The following is a 22701-nucleotide window of genomic DNA, read 5'->3' on the forward strand; positions in this document are numbered from 1 at the left end:
GATCGATGCCTCCTTGCTTCTGGTTCTGTTCTTGTTCCTCAGTCTATGTTGTTCATCATTTCCCCTAGATGAGCGAGATCATATGTCACTAGATATATACTTATGAGAACTGAATGTGAGACAAGCAATAATAGTTATGCTGACAGGCAAATGAATCAGTATGTAGTGAGTTTCTTTCTGGACCAACAGTTCTTTTGAGACCCAATTTCAATGTCCACCAGTTTCTTATGTGTACATGTCAGCACTGACCCCTCAGCTCTGGATGGTGGACAAATGGTGGTAACGGAGGTCCGACTCCCTCTGGTTTGGTCTCGGCCGGACCCAGGGGCACGGCTTCACCCAGACTAAGGGGCACATGGCCTCACCCGGATCTAGGGACATATGGTCTCACCCGGACCCAGGGACGCTTGGCCTCCCCCAGACCCAGGGGCACGTGGCCTCACCCGGGCCTAGGTGCATGAGGCCTCACCCGGATCCAGGGACTCATGGTCTCACCCGGACCCAGGGACGCTTGGCCTCTCCCAGACCCAGGGGCACGTGGCCTCACCCGGGCCTAGGTGCACGAGGCCTCACCTGGATCCAAGGACACATGGTCTCACCCGGACCCAGGGACACTTGGCCTCTCCCAGACCCAGGGGCACATGGCCTCACCCGGGCCTAGGTGCACGAGGCCTCACCCGGACCCAGGGGTACGTGGCCTCTCCCAGACCCAGGGGCACGTGGCCTCACCTGGACCTAGGTGCACGAGGCCTCACCCGGATCCAGGGACACATGGTCTCGCCCGGACCCAGGCGCGCTTGGCCTCCCCCAGACCCAGGGGCACGTGGCCTCACCCGGTCCTAGGTGCACGAGGCCTCACCCGGATCCAGGGACACACGGTCTCGCCCGGACCCAGGGGCGCTTGGCCTCTCCCAGACCCAGGGGCACGTGGCCTCACCCGGGCCTGGGTGCAGGAGGCCTCACCCGGATCCAGGGACACATGGTCTTACCCGGACCCAGGGATGCTTGGCCTCTCCCAGACCCAGGGACACATGGTCTCACCCAGACCCAGGGACACCTGGCCTCTCCCAGACCCAGGGGCAAGTGGCCTCACCCGGGCCTAGGTGCACGAGGCCTCACCCGGATCCAGGGACACATGGTCTCGCCCGGACCCAGGGACGCTTGGCCTCTCCCAGACCCAGGGGCACGTGGCCTCACCCGGGCCTGGGTGTACGAGGCCTCACCCGGATCCAGGGACACATGGTCTAACCCGGACCCAGGGACGCTTGGCCTCTCCCAGACCCAGGGGCACGTGGCCTCACCCGGGCCTAGGTGCACGAGGCCTCACCCGGATCCAGGGACACATGGTCTCGCCCGGACCCAGGGACGCGTGGCCTCTCCCAGATCCAGGGGCACGTGGCCTCACCCGGGCCTAGGTGCACAAGGCCTCACCCGGATCCAGGGACACACGGTCTCGCCCGGACCCAGGGACGCTTGGCCTCTCCCAGACCCAGGGGCACGTGGCCTCACCCGGGCCTGGGTGTAGGAGGCCTCACCCGGATCCAGGGACACATGGTCTTACCCGGACCCAGGGATGCTTGGCCTCTCCCAGACCCAGGGACACATGGTCTCACCCAGACCCAGGGACACCTGGCCTCTCCCAGACCCAGGGGCACGTGGCCTCACCCGGGCCTAGGCGCACAAGGCCTCACCCGGATCCAGGGACACATGGTCTCGCCCGGACCTAGGGGTGCGTGGCCTCTCCCAGACCCAGGGGCACGTGGCCTCACCTGGACCTAGGTGCACGAAGCCACCCGGACCCAGGGGTGCGTTACCTCTCTCAGACCCCTGGTCACGTGGTCTCACCCGGATCCAGGGGCGCACAACCTCACCCGGACTCGGGACCCAGCCTTACCCGGATCCAGGGGCCCACGGCCTCACCTGGACCCAGGGTTCAGATTCGCCCGGACCCAGGGGCACATGGCCTCACCCGAACCCGGAATCCAGCTTCACCTGGACCCAGGGGCGCTTGGCCTCATCCAAACCCAGGAGCGTGAGGCCTCACCTAGACCCAGAGGCGTGTGACCACATCTGAGCCCAGAGGCTCGCAGGCTCGCCTGGACTCGGGTCTCAGCGGGGTTTCGTCTTCTTGATCCCAGTTCCTGTTGGTCAATTCCCTCTCAGCAATTCCTTCGGTCATTTTCTCAGAGCTCCAGGGCGGCTGCCGCAGAACTCGTTGGGCGGCGGGCTCGGCAAGGCTCCGGTGTGCCCGGTGCACGGCGGTGGGCTGGTCCGGTGTCGCTGCGTCGGCCCTTGGGTCTGCAATGGTGGCCGGTCGCCGAGCGTGCGCACCTGGCCGCTTCGGGGCATTGAGATTCTTGAAGGACTCGGAGGTCAGCAAGCACGGAGTCTCCCACCCCATGTCTCCCAGGGGCTCGTCTGTCCGTGCTCGGCAGCGAGTGGAGCCGTCCCCTCAGCCGGAGACCGCTGGGGGAACTGCGCCGAGCACGTTCCAGGCCGCCATTGTGTCGCCTGAGCCATAGTTCTTAAAGTGTGGACTTTGGGTCACCGGCATCAGCATCATCCTGCGTACCCCTCTCTTTTATTCTAGTTGTAGAGCATCTGCTCAGCCAGCCCCCCGGTGGTTCTGGCTGGTGTCTGCTCTGCTCTCCCGTCGTAGTCTCAATATTGTTGTGGTAGGCAACGATCAGGCTGCCGCCCTATGTCTCCATCTTGGTCCTCCTTTGTACAGTTAAGTCTTGATTGTTGTTGGTGTCACTGGGAGGAATTGTCCTCCAGGCCAATTGGCCGTGAGGACCCTCCTTGTCTATATAGGAAGAGTTGCTGTGCAGGAGACATGTTTGTGGGCCGGGTCTTGATGCAGCAATGCCTTGGCGCTCACTGAGTCTGCCTCTAGAATGCCTCCCTTATGCAAGTGATTGAAATCTGGTGTCATCTCACACCAACCACTAGATGCCCTCGTTTCTGGGTCTCCAATGTAGTGTGGGTCAGCCACTACCTGAGGCACTCAGCAGGAAAAAGCTTCTGCTCAGCTTGGCTGGGGCGGAGCTACAGGGTGGAGCCTACAACCTTGGTTTCCTGTTAGCCCCGCCCTATGAGGCTCCTGCCTCTGTGTCCCTCTGTATTCCTTGCAAACACCTCTGAGAGAAAGGCGCCCTGGAGTTTCGCCCACTGCCAAACAGTCCAGTCCCTCCCCTAATGAATCTGGACTCCCAGATTCTTGCCTGGAACTGGGTTTCAGTGTAGTTGGAACTGGGTCTCAGCGCAGTCTGGCGCCCCTGTCTCCTTCCCAGCAGGGCCACCCAGTGGCGCAGGCAAAAGTCCATCCTCTGCACGCCTTCCCGTGCGCGCAACTGGAGCCGCCGCTTCTCTGTGCCTCCGCCACCACAGCCCAAATTCATTCCACCCGGGGTGCGCCTGGCTTCCCAGGGTTTCGCCCGGAACTGGGGTTCAGTGCAGTCGGAACTGGGGTTCAGCACGGTCCTGAGCTTATGTCTCCTTCCCGCTAGGGCAGTTCAGTTGCGCAGGCACCAGTCCGTCCTTTGCGCCCCTTCCCGTGCGCGCCTCTGGAACTCAGCCTTCTGCCGCTCCTCTGTGCCTGCGCCCCACAGCCCAGATTCATTCCCCCAGCCTGCGCCTGGCTTCCCAGGGTTTCGCCTGGAACTGGCGCTCAGTGCAGTGGGAGCCAGCGCTTAGCGCACTCCGGAGCCTTTATCTCCTTCCTGCCAGTGAACGCCGGCCAGGCCGTCAGCCGCCCCTTCCTCTCCGGCTCCATCCTCCCCGCAGGCGCGCGTGCTCGTGTCTCCGCCAGTTTCTCCATACCTCAGGCTTTTACGGCTCCCCCGATTGTCCCCGTGGCCTTCTCCTTCCCCCCAGCTGTGGGCATTTCAGTCCGCCAGCTCTCCTGTGGTTCTGGACGATGTCCGTTCTGACCTCTAGTTGTGCCTTTGAAATTGTTGTGCCCGGCTGCAGGTTAGGTGTTTAACCTATGCCGCCATCTTGGTTTCTCTAAAGGGTATTCTTTGTTGGGACCCTCCAGGGCGCGCACTTGGATCTCCGGGTCGCGGGCCGCTGCCGCCGCCGAGGCACAGCTGCGGGCCGGAGGGGACCTCCAGGGGCGCGTTAGGCGCAGGGAGGTGAGGACGCGCTGCATGTGGGCGCCGGCTGGGAAGGCGCGGCTCGACTTCTCTTTCTTTCTTTCTTTCTTTCTTTCTTTCTTTCTTTCTTTCTTTCTTTCTTTCTTTCTTTCTTTCTTTCTTTCTTTCTTTCTTCCCTCCCTTCCTTCCTTCCTTCTTCCCTCCCTCCCTCCCTCCCTTCCTCCCTCCCCTCCTCTCTCTCTCTCTTTCTCTTTCTTTCTTTCTTTCTTTCTTTCTTTCTCTTCTTTCTTTCTTTCTTTCTTTCTTTCTTTCTTTCCTCCCTCCCTCCCTCCCTCCCTCCCTCCCTCCCTCCCTCCCTCCCTCCCTCCTTTCTTTCTTTCTTTCTTTCTTTCTTTCTTTCTTTCTTTCTTTCTTTCTTCTTTCTTTCTTTCTTTCTTTCTTTCTTTCTTTCTTTCTTTCCTTCCTTCCTTCTTTCTTTCCTTCCTTCTTTCTTTCTTTCCTTCCTTCCTTCCTTCCTTCCTTCCTTCCTTCCTTCCTTCCTTCTTTCTTTCTTTCTTTCTTTCTTTCTTTCTTTCTTTCTTTCTTTCTTTCTTTCTTTCTCTTTCTTTTTTCTTTCTTCATCCTTTGCCCTGTCTGATTCCTTGCTTTTCCCCTTCCATACCAGACTATCTGATAGGAGACACAGAACAGTTTGGGAAAGATAAACTAATAGTGAATTCTTGACATGGAAGAAGTGTGCTTTGAATTTGTTGAATATATTAATAACAGGAACCAGTGAAGGAGCATACTTCAGGCTGAAAGGAAAGTCCTGAGATTAATAGCTTCTAGGTTCCTAATGGATACCATTGTTGTGTTTGGGCCTTGGAAAACCAAAACAGTCCCTGGATTCATCTGTGATTATGGATTCACACTGATCACAATGCAGGGAAAGTTCTATGAGTAGCTGCCTTAGCATGCTTCCCTTTCCTTGGTAGCAGAGCCTCTGATATTTGGGGGTCATGGTAAGTTGGGGACATGTAGAGCATTGACAAAGCTAGAGATTAAGCCTCCACCAACTGTGCATTAGTTTCTCATTGTTGGAGGACTAGTGGTGGTATAGCTGCAGTTGGGTTTTGCTTTTATTTGTGTGCTGAAAGCCCAGGGGGTGGGGGAGATTTATTGAGAGAATTGCAGCAAATGAAACAACCCTCAGCCAACCAAAATGATGATGTGTTCCTGAACATTCATGGCATTTATAAGTATTTTCATGAGTTTCTAAAATGTAGTGACAGTAAGAGGTACAAGATGGACTTGGTTGTTGACATGGAGTGTTCTTTAATTGGACAAAATAAAGATTGGCTCAGAGTTTTGCTTTTGAGGCTGAGTAGCAGGGTTTGACCTATATGATACTGATGCGATGCATGGAATTCAGAATGCAACTTTTTCTTTTTTGGCAGGTAACAAACAGGAGTCTACACTGAGTGGCCAGATTATTATGATCTCTGAACGCATAATAATCTGTCTGGCCACTCAGTATATATATATATATATATGCAGCCCGGTGCATGAATTCGTGCATGGGTGGGGTCTGGCCAGCCTGGCCAGGGGGAGGGGACATGGGTGGTTGGACGGCCTGCCTGCTGGTCCAACTCCTGGTCGAGGGGACAATTTACATATTAGCCTTTTATTATATAGGATATACACCGAGTGGCCAGATTATTATGCGTTCAAAGATCATAATAATCTGGCCACTCAGTATATTTGGTAGACAATAGACAGCTTGCACCAGTGTCCTTTTCTCCTTTCCCTGGAATACCCACTATTCCTTTACTAATAAGTTAGAAAGCAAAAGCCTACATGTGATCTCTCCAAAGGCCACCACTATATAATCATCATCATAATTAATATTAATAATGCTATTGTTAGAAATAGTAATCACAATATTATTAATAGAAAAGTCTAATAGCAAGATAGAGTTAACAGTGAGAACGAAGGTGTAGAAATCTTTTAAACATGTCTCCACTCTCTTTTTCTGCCAGGATCCTAATTACCACAAAGTCAGAAAGGCTTTGAATGGCCATCCAACTATGATTTCCTTTTGCTCCTTTCTTTCCCATCTATTAGAGTAGAAATACCTGTGCCATACACTCATGGCTTGGACCCAGTTTTAACCTCTCTGTAAAAAAGGTAAAGGTGGAAAAAGAGAAGAATTTATGTTTCTCCTATATGGTACATAAAAACCTAGAATTTAGGACTTCTGAGGTTTGGCATAGATAACGAGGCATCCTCTCATGGTCTATCTTGAAAATCAATGGGTGATTAAACCCTCATCAGAGATAACATTGGCAAATATGTTCTCCCATGCAGTGGGATTTCTTGTTGTTTTGTTGATGGTTTCTTTTGCTGTGCAGAAGCTTTTTATTTTGGTGTAGTCCCATTTGTTTATTTTCTCCTTAGTTTCCATTGCCTATGGCTTCTTCTAAGATTTTTATGGTTTCCCATCTTACGTTTAAGTCCTTTATCCATCTTGAGTTTATTTTTGTGTATCGTGTAAGTTGGTGGTCTAGTTTCATTTTTTTGCAAGTATCTATCCAATTTTACCAACATCATTTATTGAAGAGACTGTCTTGACTCCATTGTATGCTTTTGCCTCCTTTGTCAAATATTAATTGAGCATAATGGCTTGTGTCAATTTCTGGGTTCTCTGTTCTGTTACACTTGTCTACATGTCTGTTCTTGTGCCAGTACCAGGCATGTTTGAGAACAGTGGCTTTGTAGTATAGCTTTATATCTGGTATTGTGATCCCTCTAACATTGTTCTTTCTCAAGATTGCTCCAGGTATTCAGAGTCTTTTTTTAAGCCACATGAAATTTTGGAGAGTGTGTTCTAGGTCTTAGAAGTATGCCGTTGGAATTTTAATGGGGATTGCATTGAATTTATAGATTGCTTTGGGTAGTATGGAAATTTTAATGATGTTGATCCTACAAATCCATGAAGATGGTATATTCTTCTATTTGTTCATGTCTTCCTCTATCTCTTTTTTCAGCATTCTGAATTTTCTTTTTTCCCCATTTTTTAAAATTAAGGTATTATATGTCTACATATCTTCCCATTGCCCCCCCCCCCCTACTTCACTCCCATACATGCCCTCACCCCCAGTATTTTGCGTCCATTGGTTATGCTTATATGCATGCATACAAGTCCTTTGGTTGATCTCTTATCTCCCTCACCTCTCCCTACCTTCCTGCTGTAATTTGACAGTCTGTTTGATGCTTTACTGCCTCTGTATCTATCGTTTTGTTCATCGGTTTATAATGTTCTTTATTATCCACAAATGAGTGAGATCATGTGGTACTTTTCTTTCATTGATTGGCTTATTTCACTTAGCATAATGCTCTCCAGTTCCATCCAGGTTGCTGCAAATTGTAAGAATTCCTTCTTTTTTATGGCAGCATAGTATTCCATTGTGTAGATGTACCATAGTTTTCTGATCCAGTCATCTGCTGACAGGCACCTAGGCTGTTTCCAAATCTTAGCTATGGTAAATTGTGTTGCTATGAACACAGGGGTGCATATATCCTTTCTGATTGGTGTTTCTAGTTTCATGGGATATATTCCTAGGAGTGGGATTACTGGGTCAAATGGGAGTTCCATTTTTAGTTTTTTGAGGAAACTCCATACTGTTCTCCACAGTGGCTGCACCAGTCTGCATTCCCACCAGCAGTGCACGAGGGTTCCTTTTACTCCGCATCATCACCAACACTTGTCGTTTGTTGATGATAGCCATTCTGACAGGTGTGAGATGGTACCACATTGTCTTTTTGATTTGCATCTCTCACATAATTAGTGATGGTGAGCATGTTTTCATGTGTCTCTTGGCCTTCTTTCAAAAAGATTCTATTTAGGTCCGTTGCCCATTTTTTTACTGGATCATTTATCTTCCTTTTATTAAATTGTATAAGTTGCTTGTAGCTGTTGGAGATTAAACCTTTATCAGTGATAACAATTGCAAATATATTCTCCCATACAGTGGGCTTTCTTATTGTTTTGTTGATGGTTTCTTTTGCTGTACAAAATCTTTTTATTTTGATATAGTCCCATTTGTTTATTTTCTCTTTAGTTTCCATTGCTCTAGGAGCGGTATCAGTGAAGAAGTTCTTTCGGAATATGTCTAAGATTTCTCTGCCTGTGGATTCCTCTAGTATTTTTATGGTTTCCCGTCTTATGTTTAAGTCCTGTATCCATTTTGAGTTTATTTTTGTGTATGGTGTAAGTTGGTGGTCTAGTTTCATTGTTTTTGCATGTATCTGTCCAATTTTCCCAACAGCATTTATTGAAGAGACTATCTTGACACCATTGTATGTTCATGCCTCCTTTGTCAAGTATTAATTGAGTATAGTGGTTTGGGTCAATACCTGGGTTCTCTATTCTATTCCATTGGTCTATATGTCTGTTCTTGTGCCAGTACTAGGCAGTTTTGAGAACAGTGGCTTTGTAACACAGCTTGAAATCTGGTATTGAGATCTGACCTACTTTGTTCTTCTTTCTCAGGATTGCTGCGGCTATTCGGGGTCTTTTTTTTATTCCAAATGAATTTTTGGAGAGTTCGTTCTAGGTCTGTGAAATATGCCGTTGGTATTTTAATGGTGAGTGCATTGAATCTATAGATTGCTTTGGGTAGTATGGATATTTTAATGATGTTGATTCTACCAATCCATGAACATGGTATGTTCTTCTATATGTTTATGTCTTCCTCTATCTCTTTTTTCAGTGTCCTGTAGTTTTCTGCGTATAGGCCTTTTACCTCCTTAGTTAAGTTTATTCCTAAGTATATTACTTTTTTTGGTGTGTTGGTAAATGGGATTGCTTTTTTAGTCTCTCTTTCTGTAAGTTCACTATTGGTGTATAGAAAGGCGATAGATTTCTTGGTGTTAATTTTGTATCCTGCTTCATTGCCATATTCATTTATTAAGTCTATTAGTTTTTTGATGGAGTCTTTCAGGTTTTTTATGTGCAATATCATGTCATCTGCAAATAAGGACAGCTTTACTTCTTCTTTTCCAATTTGGATGCCTTTTATTTCTTCTTCTTTTCTAATTGCAAATGGCTAATACTTCCAGTACTATGTCGAATAGGAGTGGTGATAGTGGGCATCCCTGTCTTATTCCTGTTCTTAGGGGAAATGGTTTTATTTTTGCCCATTGAATATGATGTTATCTGTGGGTTTATCATGTATAGCTTTTATTATGTTGAAGTATGATCCTTCTATTCCCACCTTGTTGAGAGTTTTTATCAAGAAATGTGTTGGATTTTGTCAAATGCTTTTTCTGCATGAATTGATATGACTATGTGATTTTTATCTCTCAATTTGTTTATGTGATGTATCAAGTTTATTGATTTGCGGATATTGTACCATCCTTGCATTCCTGGGATAAATCCTACTTGGTCATGGTGTATGATCTTTCTGATGTACTGCTGGATCCAATTTGCTAGAATTTTGTTGAGGATTTTGGCATCTATGCTCATGAGGGATATTGGCCTGTAATTCTTTTTCATTGTGTTGTCTTTATCTGGTTTTGGTATTAGGGTGATGCTGGCTTCATAGAAGGAGCTTGGAAGTGTTCTTTCCTCTTGAATTTTTTGGAATAGTCTGAGGAGGATAGGTTTTAGTTCTTCCTTGTATGTTTGGTAAAACTCCCCTGTAAAGCCTTCTGGCCCCAGGCTTTTGTTTGCTGGAAGCTTTTTGATGACAGCTTCAATTTCTTCCATAGTTATTGGCCTATTGAGATGTTTAGATTCTTCTGATTGAGTTGTGGAAAGTTATATTTTTTTTAGGAATATGTCCATTTCCTCCAGGTTTTTCAGTTTGTTGGAATAGAGTGGTTTATAGTTTTTTTTTTTTTTTTTTTTTTTTTTTAACAATCCTTTGTATTTTGGTGGGGTCTGTTGTTATTTCACCTCTTTCATTTCTGATTTTGTTTATTTGGGTCCTCTCTCTTTGCTTCTTGGTGAGCCTGGCTAGAGGTTCATCAATCTTGTTTATCCTTTCAAAGAAACAGCTCTTGGTTTTGTTGATATTTTGTATTTTTATTTTTTTTTGGTCTCTATGTCTTTTATCTCCACTCTGATATTTATTATTTCATTCCTTCTGCTTACTCTGGGCTTTTCTTGTTGCTATCTTTCTAACTCTTTGAGTTGTTGGGTTAGGTAATTTATTACCATTGTTTCTTGTTTTTTGCTCTAGGCTTGTAGAGCTATGAACTTCCCTCTTAAGACTGCTTTCACTGTGTCCCATAGATTTTGGATTGTTGTGTTTTCATTGTCATTTGTTGCCACGATGTTTTTTATTTCTTCTTTGATCTCTCTGGTAACCCAGCCATTGTTTAATAGCATGCTGTTTAGTCTCCATGTGTTTGATTTCTTTGGATTGTTTTTATTGTAGTTGATTTCCAGTTTTATGCCACTGTGATCTGAGAAGATGCTTGATATGATTTCTATCTTCTTGAATTTGAAGAGACTTTGCCTATGACCCAATATATGGTCTATCTTTGAAAATGACCCATGTGCACTTGATAAGAATGTATATTCTGTGGACTTGGGGTGAAATGTTCTGAAGATGTCAATTAATTCCATCTGGACTAGTGAGTCATTTAGGATTGATGTTTCTTTGCTGATTTTTTGTGTAGAGGATTTGTCCAATGGTGATAGTGGGGTATTAAAGTCTCCTTCTATGACTGTATTGCTGTCAATCTCTCCCTTGATAACCTCCATGAGTTTTTTTTTATGTATTTGGGTGCACCTGTATTGGGTGCATATATGTTTACCAGAGTTATTTCTTCTTGTTGGAGAAATATGAATTGGTCTTCCTTATCCCTTTAGTATTATGAAGTAGTCTTCTGTATCCCTTCCTATTTCCTTAAGTTTGAGATTTAATTTGTCAGATATAAGTATTGCTACCCCAGCTTTTTTTTCATTTCCATTTGCCTTAAAAACTTTTTTCCATCCCTTCACCTTCAGTCTGTGTGCATCTTTTTTTCTGAGGTGGGTTTCTTGTAGACAGCAGATATATGGGTTGTGTTTTCTTATCCAATTTGTTACCCTATGTCTTTTGATTGGGGCATTTAATCCACTTACATTTAAAGTTATTATTGATAGGTACTTTCAATAATAGGTATTTGTCACCATTTTTATTCTTTACCTCTGTGTTCCTTCTTCTGTAAAGAACTCAATATTTTTTTTTACAGCAGACCCTTTAGCATTTCTTGCATTGCTGGTTTGGTGTTAATAAATTCCCTTAGTCCTTTTTTTGTCTGTGAAGCTCCTGATTTCACCTTCAATTTTGATTGGATAGCCTTGCTGGTACAGTATTCTTGGATTCAGATCCTTCCTTTGCATGACTTTGTATATTTCATTCCATTCCCTTCTGGCCTGATGAGTTTCTGTTGAGAAGTCAGTCGCTAGTCTGATGGGGGTTCCTTTGTAGGTAACTTTCTGTCTGTCTGGCAGCTTTTAAGATTCTTACTTTGTCGTTGGTGTTTGCCAATTTAATTATAATGTGCCTTAGCATCAGTCTTTTGGGGTTCATTTTTCTTGGAACTCTGTGGGCTTCTTGGATTTGTGTGGGTTTTTTCTTCCCTATATCAGGGAAGTTTGTGTCATTATTTCCTCAAACAGATTTTCTATTCCTTGCTCAGTTTCCTCTCCTTCTGGGACCCGTATTATGTGGATGTCATTTTGTTTCATGTTGTCCCAAAGTTCTCTTAGGCTCTCCTCCTGCTTTTTAATTTTTATTTTCTAGAAGCTGCTCTACTTGGGTATTTTTTCCTACCTTGTCTTTTAGCTCACTGATGTGGTCCTCTGCTTCTTCTAGTCTACTCTTGATGCTTTCTATTGAGTTCTTTACAGCAGCAATGTCATTTTTCATTTCTTCTTGGTTCTTCTTCATTTCCTCTTGGTTCTTAAATATATTGTCAAATTTGTCTTCCATTCTTTTCAGCCACCTTATGACCATTTCTCTGAATTCTTTCTCTGACAGGTTACTTGCTTCCATTTCGTTTACTTCCTTTTCTGGTGATGCCTGCTTTTCTTTCATATGTGGGCTGTTTCTTTGTCTCCCCATGGTCTCTCTTCTCTGGGTGTCTGGTTATGTAGTTCTCTCTCTCCTTTCCATGGTGGAGTGTAGAGCTCCTCTGAATCCGTGTGTTTGTGCCAATTGGGGATGAGTTTTCTGGGGTTTTCAGCTGTTTGGTGGGTGTCTTAGTTGTAGATTCTCCAGGCTTTTCAGGTTCCTGACAACATCCTCTTTCCCCTTCATGATGGCATGGTCTCCGCGTCCCAGCCAGTCGCTCCGTGAAGGAACCCAGTAGCAGTGGGTGCTGCCCGGTCAGGGGAGCCCTGTCCAGCATTCCCCCACAGTCTCCTGGAGTATAGCTGTCCCTCAACTCACCAACAAACACTCCCCGTGTGACCACACACTCTCCCTTTGTTTTCTCACTCACACACTATCTTGCAGTCTGCTTTCCCATCTGCAGCCATCTTTCTTTCTCCTTTCCCAGAATTTTAGATGGCATGGGCATCTCTACTGGCAATGATTACTGTGATTTAATTTAGTCAATTAAGATAATGATGATAAAGTAATCTAAGATCAGAATGTGTGTGGTGAGATAAACACAAACTTCAGAGAATGACCACTGAAGAATTATTACTTCACTGCTTAAGCTTCTGTGCCCCACCTTGTGACACCCACGTTTTGCCTAAAAGGGCCATTGATCAATTCACTTTAAGGGCATAATGTATTCTCTCTAGAATATATGTCCCGTTTGATTCCATCTTTAATTTTGGTCCCTGTATGTTTCTAGTTCACTTGCTTATTCATGTGGCTCAAATGGATATCTTGTATTGCACTAGTTGTCCCCTGCTAATAATTTTTATAGATGAGGTTTAGGGCATTTCCTGAGTCCCCAGAGTGGAAGTTTAATTAGATACCTAATTTGCTGCTGTACAAGTAGCCTGACATGTTAAAAATGTAGACTCTACCATGAGTATAAGGGTTTTATAAACATAGATATTGCTTTGGACCTTCAAAATTTCTGATTGATCTATAAAGAAATTTTTTGTGTGGCACTAGTTTATCCCCAACAGATGGTTTATTAAGTAAAAATCAGCTTTAAAACAAACATGTCACATTTATTTTATTCTTTGCAGCAGAATTCTTACTGTTGATGAACCCCTAATTGGAATTTGGTTCTGGCAAGGAATGAAAAACAGAGACATACTGTGAGGAAATAGTGCCAAAATTGGTACAGTGAGCAATACAAAGGACAAGAGTAGTTCTACCCTGGGTTTCCTTTAGGCCCGCTCCCTTTCCTTTTAGATGGAGGAGACCATTTGGCCTCAGTGTAATGCCATTTGGGAGCCAAGAGATGGAAACACCAAGAGGCATGATTCAAGTCACTAGTGAGGAAAGATCTAAGATGTCTGGTGAATTATGCTTTGGGTTTGCTGGAATAAACAATTTCCCAACTCAACTTCCCTTAACTACCTCTTCCTAATACCCAGAATTACCATTGCTAATGTGTCTCCAGGACTTCCATGCTGAAATGTCAGCAGTACAAGAGAGGAGTGGCATCAGCGGGAACATCAAAATGGCCGAAGATTACTGGACATTTGCTATGTGATGGGTTCTGTGCTAAGTGCTGTACATATATTATCTCATTTAATACTGAAAAAACTCTGATGAGATCTATACTATTATTTCCCTGGTCTGCAGATGAGAAAATGAAGGCACACAGTGGTTAAATGACTCACTCATTGTGAGGCAGCTTGACTCCTAACTTCTATGCTACTATCAGACAGATTTGTGTGTGATAATTAGGCCATTAGTGCCCCTTAATACATTGGGCTGGACTCAGTTGTTAGATTAGCAATTACTCACCTCTGTGCCTTGTTTAATGGCACATAGCACAGGAGAGTTTTAAAATGGGGTCCAAGTGTGTGTGTGTGTGTGTGTGTGTGTGTGTGTGTGTGTGTAGATGGGTAAATCAAGAGAGCAAGGTTCCACACCTCATCTATTGAAATGTAATTCTATCAAATCCAAAATAGTTGCAATGAAGGACATGAACAGGAACATTATGAATATCCTTGATATTAGATTTTATGAATAGTGTTTTCTGATAAAACAGCTTTTCTGGCTCCAAGACTAAAATCAGTGCAAACTCTATACTGACTACTTCATTGTTGTCTGTGCTAAAAAATTGTAGTTTGAACAATCTACCTATACTTGACTCAGCCACCAGCCCTTGCTGGCGGAAACAATGCAGTCTCAGGTCCTAAGGGATGCTGCAGCAAAAGAACCCCAGGTGGTCTGCAAAATTATCAGCTTCTGAAAGGTAGCCTTTTCTCTGAGCTGGGGGCACAAGGCACAGATGGTTCTAACTCCCCATATGGCATACATTATTGGGCCGGGCTGTTCCACTCATTCTCTAGTGTGATATGCCACTTAATGCTGTGCAATTATTTCCTTACTCAATTTAAAAAAATACCTTGCTCTAAATCCTCATCTGTTTCTCCTAAAAGCACCCCCCACCCCACCAATCCCCTAGGCACTGAATGTATTTTCTGCTTTGCTCCTTGCTTGTCCTTTCTCTGTTTTTAAATTAGTGTTATTATTTTTTTAATTGTTGACACTATTACAGATGTCCCCAACACACACCTTTGCTGCTTGTCCTTTCTTTTTGCTTTCTCTAAACCTTTTCCACTCTGACTTAGAAATGTAGCAAAAGAAAGAAAGGAGTGTGGTTGCACACACTGGGCCTGGATTCTCATGAGGCAGCTGATTCCTGAGATCTGACCATTTGTTTTCTGAGGAAGGCTTTTGGCTATTTCTCTCCTGTCATATTTTTCAGAATTCCATCTCATCAGAGTTCTTGAAGGCAACAGACAAGTAAACAAAAAACAAACAAAAAACTAAGGAGACCTATTGATTTTATTTCTATAGCTCCTCACCTTCTGCTTAGCTTTTCTAAATATTTACTAGTAATTTCACTGATCTCTGATTGTCCTCATGTGTAGTTGCTCAAATAATCACTTCCAGGGTTTTGTTTTTATTTTTATCACTTTGCTTGCCTGCTCCAGAACTTTCAACGGTGTGGGATTTGCTGAACTCAGGAAGATTTTCAGGCCCCAAAATCTCCCCTGGGCATCTACCCCAGAACTTGAAAGTCCTAAGAATTGAAGGGTGTCTCCTGAAGGCCCCAATGAACAATGAAAATTGTTCCTGGGATATATCCTGCATGCACTTATGAGCATCTAGAATTTGCATCAGAATTACTTGGAGAACTTGTTACAATGCATATTCCTGGGCCCTACATTAAATCAACAGAATTAAAATTGTGTGCTTGCATGTGTGTGTGGGGAAGGCCACATAACCTGCATTTAAAAATAAGAGCTTGGAACAATTTGAGAACTATTGTTACAAGGTTCTTAAGCAGGGAAGAACCATGATCAGATTTTTCAAAAGAAAGATCTGATGACAATGTGAAGCTTTCTTTTTTTATTTTTTAGCTTGGGGCAGAGTAAAGATTCAGATAGGAGAAGTAACTTAAAAAGCTGCCATAGAGGGAGAAAAATAACAGGTCACATATGGAAAACCAATAGAAGGTTCTGGTTTAAGATGTTAAGAAAGAAACTGGAAGTCTGAAATAAATGGCTATAGTCTCTGAAACTCTACCTCAAATGTCTCCCTTAGAAGTTGCTATACTTTATTTAAAAAATATTTTAAAGGGTTCTTCATTCACCCTGTTCTGTCGCAGGGAAAGAGCTCACTTATTCCATTTATACCAGAGATCAGAGGTATAATGTCATCCGTGTGAAGGATAGCACTACTGAAGCTGTGAATCCAAATAGTGGTTCTCAAAGTGTGATCCTCTGATCACCTGCATCCAAGTCAGTTGAAATGCTGTTTAAAATGCAGACTCTTAGGCCTCACCTCAGAACTACTGAATCATAATATAAACCCCAAAATATGCATGATAACTAGCTTTCCAGGTGACACTGACGTGTAATAAAGTTTGAAAGGCAGAGTTCTGCAGTATTTTTGTCTTTGTTCTTACTGGGAAATTCTTTGCCTCCATCTATGCCTGTGGAAATCTTGCTCATTCTTATAGTCCCAGCCTTCCCTGATCCACTTGCCCCAACTTCAACAGACTCAAACTCTTCTATTGCTATGGAGGTGGAAAATATGGGAGACATGACAGCTGGAGTGCAGGGGAGAGTTGAGGAGCTCTGAGATGCAGCAACTTGACTGGAGGTAGTTGGAGAGAGCCAGCGTTTGTATGCTAAAAATTTGTTCACTTGAGTTGAGGTTGTAAAAAAAGCAAGAAGCCCAGGGCAAGCCAAAAACAAAATTACCAAGACCAGCTACCTGACTGGGCTAAGCCATGAATTCCATACCCACAGCAATCTTTGTTTGGAGATAAGGATTAGAGGTCATGTCAGGGCAGGAGTCTGGAGTGGAGTGTGAGACCAAATGCCTGCTCACCTGACAACTGCACATGGAGGAAAAATGATGGGTCAGCCTGGATTGTCCTTTCCTTATATTTTTACCTGTGGGAACTCTGTTCAATCTTTAGCGTCACAGTGCCTTGCCCAGGCTACTTGGGCTGCCCCACTCTGATGGTAACCACTGACCCTTGATGCTCTCCTGCTCCTTCTGTTTGAGGACCATGAGGGTGCACTTTCCTGGGCTCTTTTGCTGAAATCCTCAGAGGCCATGGGTTAGAAAATACCAAGGAGTAGTCCATATTCATTGGAGGCCCAGGATACAGCAAGGTCCAAGGCAAAGTGAGGTCTGGGGACCAGCTGCATTAGCTCAGGCTGCTATAACAAAATTCCAAAGATTGGGTAGCTTAAACATTTATTTTTCTCACATTTTTGGAGGCTGGAAATCTGAACTCAGTGGTTGGGCTCTGGTGAGGATTCTGTTCCTGGCTTGATCACGTTGTTTTGTCCTCCTGTGGCTTTTACTCTGAGCATGTGCTAAGAGAAAGGGATTGATCTCTCCCGCTTCCTCTTTTTCTAAGACCAATAATCCTATTGGAGCCCCCACTTATGACCTCATTCAACTGTAATTACCTCCTAAAAGCCCTGTCTCCAAATACAGTCTCACTGGTGGGTTAGGGCTCCAACATATGAATTTACGGGGACACAATTCAATCTATAGCACTCAGCATTACCTGTGTGCTTGTTTGAAAGGCCCCACCCCACATCTCCTCAATCAGAATCCATGATAGAGTAGAGACAGAGAATCTGCAAGCACTTGAGGTAATTCTGATGAATACTGGTGTTTAAGAACCACTGTTTTAAAAGTTACACTGTATCTAGTTCAAATTATCTCAACATTTTTAAAGTTGGTTTAATTTTCACCACATATTATCAGTTGGTAGGTAGCCCAGTCCCTATTTTTAATTACTCTTGGCTGAAGTAACGCTTTCCTTTTTTCATGTGTCCTAAACCAGTAGTTATCAAACATGAATTTGCATGCAAATCAACTGAAGATCTTGTTTTTTAATATATATCCTGTATATGCCAAAACAGGTTTGGCTCAGTGGATGGAGCATTGGCCTGCGGACTCAAGGGTCCCAGGTTCGATTCCGATCAAGGGCATGTACCTTGGTTGCGGGCACATCCCCGGTGGGGGGTGTGCAGGGGGCAGCTGATCGATGTTTCTCTCTCATTGATGTTTCTAGCTCTCTATCCCTCTCTCTTCCTCTCTGTAAAAAATCAATAAAATATATTTTTAAAAAAAGAAAAAATATATATATCCTATATAATAAAAGGCTAATATGCAAATTGTTCCCTTGACCAGGAGTTCGACCAGCAGGCAGGCTGGCCAACCACCCATGTCCCCTTCCCCTGGCCAGGCTGGCCGGACCCCACCCATGCACGAATGCATGCACTGGGCCTCTAAAATATATATATATATATATATATATATATATATATATATATATACACACACACACACACACACACACACATATATACGTATATATATGTATATATGTGTGTATATATATGTATATATGTATATATGTATATATATATGTATATATGTATATATGTATATCTATAATAATAAAAGTGTAATATGCTAATTAGACCAGACAGCCTTCCAGGCAAAGCTGCCGCTGGCAGAGGAGGCTGAGGCCCCTGGCCGCTGTGGCAGTGGGGGCCGGCTGAGCCCCTAGCACGAATTTCATGCATTGGGCCTCTAGTATATATAGAAATCATAATAATGATCAGAGATCATAATAATGTTAAGAGATCATAACAATCTGGCCACTCAGTGTATATATTATTGATTTCAGAGAAGAAAGGAGAGAGAGAGACAGAAACATCAATGATGAGAGAGAATCATCAATTGGCTGCCTCCTGCATGCCTCACACCAGCAATTGAGCCCACAACCTGGGCAGGTGCCCTGAACAGGAATCAAAGAATTGAACCATGACCTTGTGGTTCATAGGTTGACACTCAACCACTGAGCCATGGCAGCCGGGCATGAAGATCTTGTTAAAATTCAGATTCTGATTTAGCAGGTATAGGGTGGAGCCTGACTTTCTGCATTTCTAACAAGCTCCCAGGTAATGCTGTTGCTGCTGGTCTATGGCTCACAACTTTGATTAGCAAGATCCCCGACCATTTTTGCAAGTTTTAAAAGTGTGCCTCTAATACTGGGATAGCAAATTCAAATGTCATCACTGGCCAGCCCAGTAAGGAAATTTAAATGTGTGAAACTACCAAAGGTGATATGAATAGGACAGTGATAGAATCTGTAGGCATTCAAAGACAGAGTTGAAAAACACGCTGGGCTGGCCAAATAGCCTACTGATTCCATTTGAGGCAACTAATTTGCAACTCCTTTGCTATTACAACTATTTTAAGACTAGAGTCCTGGTGCATGAATTCATGCACTGGTGGGGTCCCTTGGCCTGGCCTGTGGGAATCGGGCTGAAACTGGCTCTCCTACATCCCCTGAGGGGTCCTGGACTTCGAGAGTGCAATTCTTGGGTGACGCATCCCGGAATCAGGCTCCCCCCTCTCTGGTTCTGGGTGCATCAGCAGAGAACCACAGCTGCCAAGTCACCACAGCTCAGCAGATCCTGTGTTGAGTGTCTGCCCCCTGATGGTCAGTGCACGTCATAGCTACCAGTCCGATTATCTGCCCATGGGTAGTCATTGTGTATCATAGCTACTGGCCAGTCAGCCGGTCACTTAGGCTTTTATATACACTGAGTGACCAGATTATTATGATCTCTGAACTCATAATAATCTGACCACTCAGTATATATATATTAGAGGCCCGGTGCATGAATTCATGCATGGGTGGGGTCCATCCAGCCTGGCCAGAGGGTGGGGACATGGGCGGTTGGCTGGCCTGCCTGCTGGTCGAACTCCTGGTCGAGGGGACAATTTGCATATTAGCCTTTTATTATATAGGATATACACTGAGTGGCCAGATTATTATGCGTTCAGAGATCATAATAATCTGGCCACTCAGTGTATATACTAGAGGCCCAGTGCACGAAAATTCATGCACTGGGGGGGGGTTGTCCCTCAGCCTTGCCTGCACCCTCTCACAGTCCAGGACCCCTCAGGGGATGTCCACCTGCTGGCTTAGGCTCGTTCCCCATGGGGAAATCACTCTCACAGTCTGGGACTCCTTGCTCCTTACCTCCCGCCTGCTCACTGCTCCTTACCACTCAGCTCACTGCTCCTTAGCACTGCCATAAAGGCAGGAGAGGCTCCCGCCACTGCCATTGCGCTCGCCAGCCATGAGCCCTATCTTTCTGTGTAGTTGTCTGTGGGTCTATTGCTCTATTCCTTCTCACTTAGGGCGAGCAGCATGTGAGGGCAGAGTGCACTGTCATGGAACGCAGAGGGCTGCCTGGAGCTAAGGGGAGTGGCTAGGCCCATGCGGTGAGAGGTGGACACAGAGGATGCTATCTCACCCAATTGTGGGGTGGGCTGGCCAGCCTTCATCTACCTGACCCCACCCAGGGAGGGACCGAGCAGGGTGTCTGCCTCTCCATTCTCTATCCTTCTATCTGTGACACCTGTCACCCTTGCCAGGCCTTCCCCAAAGTGAGTTCAGCTCAATCTATGAATGTAAAAGGGCATGCGGAGTGGAGCCTCCACTCCAGAGCCCCCTGAGTCCCAGCAATAGGACCTGGTCTCAGGACGGTGGCCACAGCTGCAGAACATAGATCTGTTTCAAGAAAAGTTGGGAATGCAGACTTTCCTATGAGCCCCTATTCCAAAAGGTGGCAGTTTATTCACATTGTGGCAAAGACACCTTTAAGAGTAACGTAAGTGAGTAAAGTCAGGGCCAAACAGGGCCATTTCCTCATCCAGACTCTCTGAAGCATGTGCACAGAACCAAGTCTCAGCTCTTCACAGGACACTTCTGGGTGTTTTTTTTTTTTTAAGCCTAAAGGACAGTAGTCTGTCTCCATTCTTGTTCTTTGGGATTTTTTCATCATAGGATAAAAGGATGCATACATTGGGGCAATCCTCTCAAGATACAATATTCAAGTTGCACCCATGTGACCACAGCGCCTCTCAGAGGGAGGGAGCCAACAGATGGGGAGCAGGGAATTCTGAAAACCAAAGCGATGACAGAGATGCTAAGCCTTTCCTTCACATGTCTGACATCCCTCTACAGGCAGCCTGCAGGACGGGCGTCTGCTGGACCTTTACCATTTGATTTCCTGGGAGGCTGCTCTGGGCCCTGCTAGGTGGTGTGCAGGGCCGCCTGGGCCTGGGGCGAGTTGCTCCTCCCACCCCAGCAACTCCTGGTACAGCTCCTGTACATTAACGCTGGTCTCTGGGGGTGACACCGGGATGGCAGCGTAGATGCCTTCCATCTGCCGCAGCAGTGCCCTGTCTGCACACCTGTCTTCTGCCTGGCCCTGACCCCTGCCGCTTAGGTATCCCCAGCGCAGGACAGGACCTCCATGAAATGGCAGGGGAACTTGCCCCTATACAGCTTCAGGACCACTTCTGGATGTTCTGAAAGCTGTAAGCAGCCTCAAAGCATAGCAGAACTGCTCTGACCAGTTTGGCTTAGTGGATAGAGTGTCAGCCTGTGGACTGAACGGTACCAAGTTTGATTCCAGTCAAGGGCATGTACCTTGGTTGCGGGCACATCCCCAGTGGGGGGCGTGCAGGAGGCAGCTGATCAATGTTTCTCTCTCATCAATGTTTATAACTCTCTATCCCTCTCTCTTCCTCTCTGTAAAAACTCAATAAAAATATTTTTTAAAAAAGCACAGCAGAACCTCTCCATCCCTTTCAAGGGTGACCTCCTGGAAGTCTTTGTTCCTCAGGGTGCAGTAGTTGAGCACTCCCACATCCTCATTGAACAGCTCCTTGGCCATGTGCCTGAAGATGTGTGCCAGGTACCCGTCTGAGCTGACACCATCATGGAGCCTCACCTCCTTCTTCATGTCTCCAAACAGAGAGTCTGTGACGGCATCATTCAAAGTGAGGTAACTGTGCTCCATTATCTGGACAATTTCACCTGAGGTTAACATGCAGTTAGCACCCTGGGAACTATGCAAAGTTGTGGGAACATCTTCTCAAAGGGCCTCCAGTTTCTTGTCATAACACGGGGCCACAATGACGTGGAAAATCTTGTCTGGGGACAGGTTCTGCTGTCTGGTGAAGTAATCCTTCACCAGAGAGCCCATGATCTGTTGGGGAGACTTGGCTGTGCAGAGGTGGGGGTGATGGGGTGACCCAGCACACGCTCTGCATACCAGTCCCAGCTGGGGCAGGCAGAGGTCAGCATCAGTAGCCGGGGCTCTTCCTCACGGTGCTGGCAGTATTGATGCACAAATTCCTTCTGACTCTCCAGGTTGCTGAAGTCTGCAGCTATCTTCATGTCAAAGACAGTGCACCCCAAGGCTTTAGAGAAAGCCGTAGAATCTTCTGGATGCATCAGTGACACTGAGGCTGAATTTAGCAGCAGAATAAGGCAGAGACTAAGGACACACGGACACTGCCAGCACTTTGTGCTGTGAGGTATCACATATCTTATTAAGGTTCAGAACACGGAAGAAGTCCTTGGTTTTCTGTTGAGAAACTTGGACTCCTTCCTCTGTGGTCACACAACTGTCACATGCCAGGCAGTCACTCAGAAATATCTTGGCATTGGCCAACTTATGGAATTCTCCCTTCTCTCCATTCTACTGAGCTGGACTCCAGACGTTGACTGTGGCATTCTCTTGGTCACTGGTTTTTATTTTTTTACTACATTCCTTCCATGTGCAGTGATCACGCTTCATCTGGAGTGAGGGCCAGCTCAAGTGACCTGGAGGAAGCACAGGGAGATCAGTCAGTCACCGCTGGTTGCCCCTGGTGCTGCTGGCAGTATCCTTTCTTCCTTGTGGAGCATCTAGGGAGGGGAAGCGGCCGCAGTGCCCGAGGCTGAGTTCCAGGAGGCCAGAAGCACTGTCGGGATCGTGCTGGAGATGCTGGTCTGTTGGTGCCTGGCCTGTCCTCTGGAGATTGTACCTGCAGGACTACTAAGGAAGCCAGTCCCCAGTTCCACCCCACCTCCACCA

The 22701-nt window shown here is 45.7% G+C and overlaps 1 pseudogene; it reads right to left on the reverse strand.

Annotated features, from left to right (window-relative positions):
* Positions 1–17346: 17346 nt before the first annotated feature.
* Positions 17347–22422, reverse strand: LOC103297221 (nuclear prelamin A recognition factor-like; annotated as a pseudogene).
* Between the last annotated feature and the right edge of the window lie 279 nt (positions 22423–22701).

Source organism: Eptesicus fuscus, chromosome 1 (assembly GCF_027574615.1).
Source record: "Eptesicus fuscus isolate TK198812 chromosome 1, DD_ASM_mEF_20220401, whole genome shotgun sequence".
Classification (NCBI taxonomy): Eukaryota; Metazoa; Chordata; class Mammalia; order Chiroptera; family Vespertilionidae; genus Eptesicus; species Eptesicus fuscus.